The sequence below is a fragment of the Rutidosis leptorrhynchoides genome, chromosome 4, assembly GCF_046630445.1.
Source record: "Rutidosis leptorrhynchoides isolate AG116_Rl617_1_P2 chromosome 4, CSIRO_AGI_Rlap_v1, whole genome shotgun sequence".
NCBI classification, from domain to species: Eukaryota; Viridiplantae; Streptophyta; class Magnoliopsida; order Asterales; family Asteraceae; genus Rutidosis; species Rutidosis leptorrhynchoides.
This window is the reverse complement of record NC_092336.1, coordinates 419597630-419606475: the sequence shown is the minus strand read 5'-3', so window position 1 is coordinate 419606475 and position 8846 is coordinate 419597630.

Here is an 8846-nt window from a genome sequence, read left to right as displayed (position 1 = left end):
GGCGGGCTCGTGTGAACTTATATCTTCTTGGATTCTTTCCGGTAATCCTTTCACAAACGCGTCGATCTTCTCTTCCTCATCTTCGAATGCTCCCGGACACAATAGGCACAATTCTGTGAATCGTCTTTCGTACGTGGTAATATCAAATCCTTGGGTTCGTAACCCTCTAAGTTCTGTCTTGAGCTTATTGACCTCGGTTCTGGGACGGTACTTCTCGTTCATCAAGTGCTTGAATGCTGACCACGGTAGTGCGTACGCATCATCTTGTCCCACTTGCTCTAGATAGGTATTCCACCATGTTAACGCAGAACCTGTGAAGGTATGCGTAGCGTACTTCACTTTGTCCTCTTCAGTACACTTACTTATGGCAAACACCGATTCAACCTTCTCGGTCCACCGTTTCAATCCGATCGGTCCTTCGGTTCCATCAAATTCCAAAGGTTTGCAGGCAGTGAATTCTTTGTAGGTGCATCCTACACGATTTCCTGTACTGCTAGATCCAAGGTTATTGTTGGTATGTAGCGCAGCCTGTACTGCGGCTATGTTTGAAGCTAGAAAAGTACGGAATTCCTCTTCATTCATATTCACGGTGTGTCGAGTAGTCGGTGCCATTTCCTTCAAAATAGTTAAATGGAACAAGTTAATCATACAGAATATTAAGAGTAGTTAATAGTATTTCGTAGCATAATATGAACTCATTTATAAAAGCTTTTTCTTCATATTAGCATTTTATAAGTTTAAATTCGGGTAGTACCTACCCGTTAAGTTCATACTTAGTAGCTAATATACAATTCAACTACTACAATTCTATATGAAAAACTGATTATAATAATATTTCGCGTTCAAACTTTTATACAATATTTTACAAACTTACAATACCGCTTATTTTACATAAAGCATGAAATATAGCACACAATAACTTTGATACAAGATAGTTGTGAAGACAATTCTAGCTAGTACACAAGTCGTTCAGCAAAGGCAATAAAGACACGTAATTCATACGTCCAGAAACAAGTCATGCATTCTGGTTTTACTAGGACTACTTCCCATCCTTGGTCTTGTGCAACATAACCGTTATGGCCGTTGATAAGACAGCGTGTTGTAACGTCATCAAAGGGACGAGGGTTACGTATTGTCCAACAGTCCCGTAATAATCTAAAAACCTCATTTCTTACCCCAATTACCGACTCCGTCACTTGTGGAAACGTTTTGTTTAATAGTTGTAGCCCGATGTTCTTGTTCTCACTTTGGTGAGAAGCGAACATTACTAATCCGTAAGCATAACATGCTTCTTTATGTTGCATGTTAGCCGCTTTTTCTAAATCACGAAGTCCAATATTCGGATATATTGAGTCAAAATAATTTCTTAACCCGTTGCGTAAAATAGCATTTGGGTTCCCCGCAATATATGCGTCAAAGTAAACACATCGTAACTTATGGGTTTCCCAATGTGATATCCCCCATCTTTCAAACGAAAGTCTCTTATAAATCAAGACATTCTTGGAACGTTCTTCGAATGTCTTACAAACTGATCTCGCCTTAAATAGTTGTGCCGAGGAATTCTGGCCGACTCTAGACAAGATTTCATCAATCATGTCTCCGGGTAGGTCTCTTAAAATATTGGGTTGTCTATCCATTTTGTGTTTTTAAACTGTAAAATAGACAAGAGTTAGATTCATAAAAAAAATACTTATTAATACAAGCAATTTTTACATATATCATAAAGCATAAGAACACTATATTACATATATTACACCACACGAATACAACTATCTTATTCCGACTCGCTCGTTTCTTCTTCTTCGGTTTTGGTTCGTTTTGCCAAGTTTCTAGGGATATATGATGTTCCCCTAATACGAGCCGTCGTTGTCCACATTGGTTTAGAAAAACCTGGTGGTTTAGAGGTTCCCGGGTCATTGTTACAACTTAAGGACTTCGGGCGTTGACGATACATATAAAGTTCATCGGGGTTGGAATTAGATTTCTCTATTTTTATGCCCTTTCCCTTATTATTTTCTTTTGCCTTTTTAAATTCAGTTGGGGTAATTTCTATAATATCATCGGAATTCTCGTCGGAATCCGATTCATCGGAGAATTGGTAATCCTCCCAATATTTTGCTTCCTTGGCGGAAACACCATTGACCATAATTAACCTTGGTCGGTTGGTTGAGGATTTTCTTTTACTTAACCGTTTTATTATTTTCCCCACAGGTTCTATTTCTTCATCCGGTTCCGATTCTTCTTCCGGTTCCGATTCTTCTTCCGGTTCCGACTCTTCTTCCGGTTCCTCTTCGGGAACTTGTGAATCAGTCCACGAATCATTCCAATTTACATTTGACTCTTCATTATTATTAGGTGAGTCAATGGGACTTGTTCTAGAGGTAGACATCTATCACATAATATCAAACGCGTTAAGAGATTAATATATCACATAATATTCACATGTTAAAAATATATAGTTTCCAACAAAATTTATTAAGCAATCATTTTTCAAGTAAACACGGTCGAAGTCCAGACTCACTAATGCATCCTAACAAACTCGATAAGACACACTAATGCAAAATTCTGGTTCTCTAAGACCAACGCTCTGATACCAACTGAAATGTCCCGTTCTTATTGATTAAAAACGTTCCATATTAATTGATTTCGTTGCGAGGTTTTGACCTCTATATGAGACGTTTTTCAAAGACTGCATTCATTTTTAAAACAAACCATAACCTTTATTTCATAGATAAAGGTTTTAAAAAGCTTTACGTAGATTATCAAATAATGATAATCTAAAATATCCTGTTTACACACGACCATTACATAATGGTTTACAATACAAATATGTTACAACAAAATAAGTTTCTTGAATGCAGTTTTTACACAATATCATACAAGCATGGACTCCAAATCTCGTCCTTATTTAACTATGCGACAGCGGAAGCTCTTAATAATCACCTGAGAATAAACATGCTTAAAACGTCAACAAAAATGTTGGTGAGTTATAGGTTTAACCTATATATATCAAATCATAATAATAGACCACAAGATTTCATATTTCAATACACATCCCATACATAGAGATAAAAATCATTCATATGGTGAACACCTGGTAACCGACATTAACAAGATGCATATATAAGAATATCCCCATCATTCCGGGACACCCTTCGGATATGATATAAATTTCGAAGTACTAAAGCATCCGGTACTTTGGATGGGGTTTGTTAGGCCCAATAGATCTATCTTTAGGATTCGCGTCAATTAGGGTGTCTGTTCCCTAATTCTTAGATTACCAGACTTAATAAAAAGGGGCATATTCGATTTCGATAATTCAACCATAGAATGTAGTTTCACGTACTTGTGTCTATTTTGTAAATCATTTATAAAACCTGCATGTATTCTCATCCCAAAAATATTAGATTTTAAAAGTGGGACTATAACTCACTTTCACAGATTTTTACTTCGTCGGGAAGTAAGACTTGGCCACTGGTTGATTCACGAACCTATAACAATATATACATATATATCAAAGTATGTTCAAAATATATTTACAACACTTTTAATATATTTTGATGTTTTAAGTTTATTAAGTCAGCTGTCCTCGTTAGTAACCTACAACTAGTTGTCCACAGTTAGATGTACAGAAATAAATCGATAAATATTATCTTGAATCAATCCACGACCCAGTGTATACGTATCTCAGTATTGATCACAACTCAAACTATATATATTTTGGAATCAACCTCAACCCTGTATAGCTAACTCCAACATTCACATATAGAGTGTCTATGGTTGTTCCGAAATATATATAGATGTGTCGACATGATAGGTCGAAACATTGTATACGTGTCTATGGTATCTCAAGATTACATAATATATAATACAAGTTGATTAAGTTATGGTTGGAATAGATTTGTTACCAATTTTCACGTAGCTAAAATGAGAAAAATTATCCAATCTTGTTTTACCCATAACTTCTTCATTTTAAATCCGTTTTAAGTGAATCAAATTGCTATGGTTTTATATTGAACTCTATTTTATGAATCTAAACCAAAAAAGTATAGGTTTCTAGTCGAAAAAATAAGTTACAAGTCGTTTTTGTAAAGGTAGTCATTTCAGTCGAAAGAACGACGTCTAGATGACCATTTTAGAAAACATACTTCCACTTTGAGTTTAACCATAATTTTTGGATATAGTTTCATGTTCATAATAAAAATCATTTTCTCAGAATAACAACTTTTAAATCAAAGTTTATCATAGTTTTTAATTAACTAACCCAAAACAGCCCGCGGTGTTACTACGACGGCGTAAATCCGGTTTTACGGTGTTTTTCGTGTTTCCAGGTTTTAAATAATTAAGTTAGCATATCATATAGATATAGAACATGTGTTTAGTTGATTTTAAAAGTCAAGTTAGAAGGATTAACTTTTGTTTGCGAACAAGTTTAGAATTAACTAAACTATGTTCTAGTGATTACAAGTTTAAACCTTCGAATAAGATAGCTTTATATGTATGAATCGAATGATGTTATGAACATCATTACTACCTTAAGTTCCTTGGATGAACCTACTGGAAAAGAGAAAAATGGATCTAGCTTCAATGGATCCTTGGATGGCTCAAAGTTCTTGAAGCAAAATCATGACACGAAAACAAGTTCAAGTAAGATCATCACTTGAAATAAGATTTTTATAGTTATAGAAATTGAACCAAAGTTTGAATATGATTATTACCTTGTATTAGAATGATAACCTACTGTAAGAAACAAAGATTTCTTGAGGTTGGATGATCACCTTACAAGATTGGAAGTGAGCTAGCAAACTTGAAAGTATTCTTGATTTTATGAAACTAGAACTTTTGGAATTTATGAAGAACACTTAGAACTTGAAGATAGAACTTGAGAGAGTTCAATTAGATGAAGAAAATTGAAGAATGAAAGTGTTTGTAGGTGTTTTTGGTCGTTGGTGTATGGATTAGATATAAAGGATATGTAATTTTGTTTTCATGTAAATAAGTCATGAATGATTACTCATATTTTTGTAATCTTATGAGATATTTCATGCTAGTTGCCAAATGATGGTTCCCACATGTGTTAGGTGACTCACATGGGCTGCTAAGAGCTGATCATTGGAGTGTATATACCAATAGTACATACATCTAAAAGCTGTGTATTGTACGAGTACGAATACGGGTGCATACGAGTAGAATTGTTGATGAAACTGAACGAGAATGTAATTGTAAGCATTTTTGTTAAGTAGAAGTATTTTGATAAGTGTATTGAAGTCTTTCAAAAGTGTATAAATACATATTAAAACACTACATGTATAAACATTTTAACTGAGTCGTTAAGTCATCGTTAGTCGTTACATGTAAGTGTTGTTTTGAAACCTTTAGGTTAACGATCTTGTTAAATGTTGTTAACCCAATGTTTATAATATCAAAAGAGATTTTAAATTATTATATTATCATGATATTATGATGTACGAATATCTCTTAATATGATATATATACATTAAATGTCGTTACAACGATAAACGTTACATATATGTCTCGTTTCAAAATCATTAAGTTAGTAGTCTTGTTTTTACATATGTAGTTCATTGTTAATATAATTAATGATATGTTTACTTATCATAATATCATGTTAACTATATATATAACCATATATATGTCATCATATAGTTTTTTTTTTTACAAGTTTTAACGTTCGTGAATCACCGGTCAACTTGGGTGGTCAATTGTCTATATGAAACCTATTTCAATTAATCAAGTCTTAACAAGTTTGATTGCTTAACATGTTGGAAACATTTAATCATGTAAACATCAATCTCAATTAATATATATAAACATGGAAAAGTTCGGGTCACTACAGCGCTGCCCCCGAACCCCCGTCATAATCAAGATAAGTTCAAACAAGTGTGCACTCCACATAATCGTAAGTATATATGTCAAAGAACGTTACATATAGTTATCGTTTTGAAAACTTAAGTTAGTAGTCTCAAAGTATACTTATAACTCATTGTTGTTAGTTCACAATGAAATGTTAAACCATCCTTAAATCATGTTAAATATGTATAGATACGTACATATACATAATCGTATAATTATCGTGTGTTATATACTTCGTGATATCATCGGTCAAATTGGACGGTCAAACGTTGTGTGAAACTCTTTTCAAAAACATAAGTCTCAACAGTTTGGATTGCTTATCATGTTGGTAAGGTTTATTTTATGTAAATATTAATCTCATAAGTATAAAATGATCGGAAAAATCCGGGTCGTTACAGTACCTACCCGTTAAATAAATTTCGTCCCGAAATTTTAAAGTTGTACCAATTTTGCGTTGTCGGGAAACAAATGTGGGTACTTTTGTTTCATCTGATCCTCTCATTCCCAAGTAAACTCGGGACCTCTTCGAGCATTCCAACGAACCTTAACGATTGGTATGTTGCTCTGCTTGAGCCGTTTAACTTCACGGTCCATGATTTCGACTGGTTCTTCTATGAATTGTAGTTTCTCATCGACTTGGATTTCTTCAAGAGGAATGGTGAGATCTTCCTTTGCAAGACATTTCTTTAGGTTTGAGACGTGAAATGAATTATGTACTCCGGCGAGTTGTTGTGGTAACTCGAGTCGATAAGCTACCGGTCCGATGCGTTCGATGATCTTGAACGGGCCTACATACCTTGGGTTCAGTTTACCCCTTTTTCCAAAACGTATTACACCTTTCCAAGGTGACACCTTTAGCATAACCATGTCACCGATCTGAAACTCTAATGGTTTCCTTCGGACATCCGCGTAGCTCTTTTGGCGACTACGGGCTGTTTTCAATCTCTCCTTGATTTGCACTATCTTCTCAGTAGTTTCATGGATGATCTCGGGACCAGTTAATTGTCAATCTCCTACTTCATTCCAACAGATAGGGGATCTACACTTCTTTCCATACAGTGCTTCGAATGGTGCAGCTTTAATGCTCGCATGATAACTATTATTATACGAGAATTCTGCTAATGGTAGATATTTATCCCATCCATTTCCAAAATCGATCACACATGCCCTGAGCATGTCTTCAAGAGTCTGAATTGTTCTTTCACTCTGCCCGTCAGTTTGCGGATGGTATGTGGTGCTCATATCCAAACGGGTTCCCAGGGCCTCCTGTAGTGATTGCCAAAACTTTGATGTAAATCTACTATCACGATCGGATATAATGGAAATAGGTATTCCATGCATTGAAACAATTTCCTTTATGTATAATCGTAATAGTTTCTCCATTCTATCCGTCTCCTTTATAGGCAAGAAATGTGCAGATTTGGTGAGACGATCAACTATTACCCAAATGGTGACATAACCCCAGGCAGTCTTAGGTAACTTTGTGATGAAATCCATGGTAATACCATCCCATTTCCATTATGGGATTTCTGGTTGTTGAAGTAACCCTGACGGCTTCTGGTGTTCTGCTTTGACTTTGGAACAAGTTAAACATTCCCCAACATATGTTGCAACATTTGTCTTTAAATTAGGCCACCAATAATGCGTCTTAAGATCTTGATACATCTTTTCAACTCCAGGATGTATTGAGTATCTTGTCTTATGTGCCTCATTCAATAACAACTTCCTTAATCCACCCAACTTCGGTACCCAAATACGGTTTGCAAAATATCGAATTTCGTCTTCCCGCATAACGAGTTGCTTCTCATACTTCTTCATTATTTCATTTCCTATGTTTTCTTTAGTAAGAGCTTCTCGTTGAGCCTCTTTGATTTGTGAGTTGAGATTCATGCGAATTTTTATGTTCATTGCTCGTACTCGAATTGGTTCCCGTTCCTTTCTGCTTAGAGCGTCGGCCACTACATTCGCTTTCCCGGGATGATGGCGAATCTCACAATCATAGTCGTTTATCAGTTCGACCCACCTACGTTGCCTCATGTTCAGCTGTTTCTGATCAAAAATATGTTTAAGGCTTTTATGATCAGTAAACACAGTGCATTTAACCCCATATAAATAGTGTCTCCATATCTTCAATACAAACACTACTGCTCCCAATTCTAAATCATGCGTCGTATAATTCCGCTCGTGAATCTTCAATTGTCGGGATGCGTATGCTATAACTTTCTTCCGTTGCATAAGGACGCAACCAAAATCTTTTCGCGAAGCGTCACAATATATCTCGAAATCATCGTTCCCTTCAGGTAATGATAAAATAGGTGCTGTAGTCAACTTCTTCTTCAGTAATTGAAATGCACTCTCTTGCTCAGAAGTCCATTCGTACTTCTTCCCTTTTTGCGTTAACGCTGTTAATGGTTTAGCTATTCGGGAAAAATCTTGAATAAACCTTTTATAATAACCAGCTAAACCCAAAAATTGGCGTATCTGCGTTGGTGTCTTAGGAGTCTCCCATTTTTCAATGGCCTCAATTTTAGCTGGATCAACCTGAATTCCTTTGCTACTAACAACGTGGCCAAGAAATTGCACTTCTTTCAAGCAAAATGCATACTTAGAAAATTTGGCGTATAACTGTTCTTTTCTTAACAGTTCTAATACCAACCTTAAATGCTGCTCATGCTCTTGCTCACTCTTGGAATAGATAAGAATATCATCAATGAAAACGATAACAAACTTATCTAAATACGGACTACAAACTCGATTCATGAGGTCCATGAATACAGCTGGCACATTAGTCAACCCAAACGGCATGACCAAAAATTCATAATGACCGTAGCGTGTCCGAAAAGCAGTTTTCGGAATATCTTCTTCTTTGACACGTAATTGATGATAGCCCGATCTTAAGTCGATTTTTGAGTACCCACATGATCCTTGCAATTGATCAAATAAGTCATCAATTCTCGGTAGTGGATACCGAT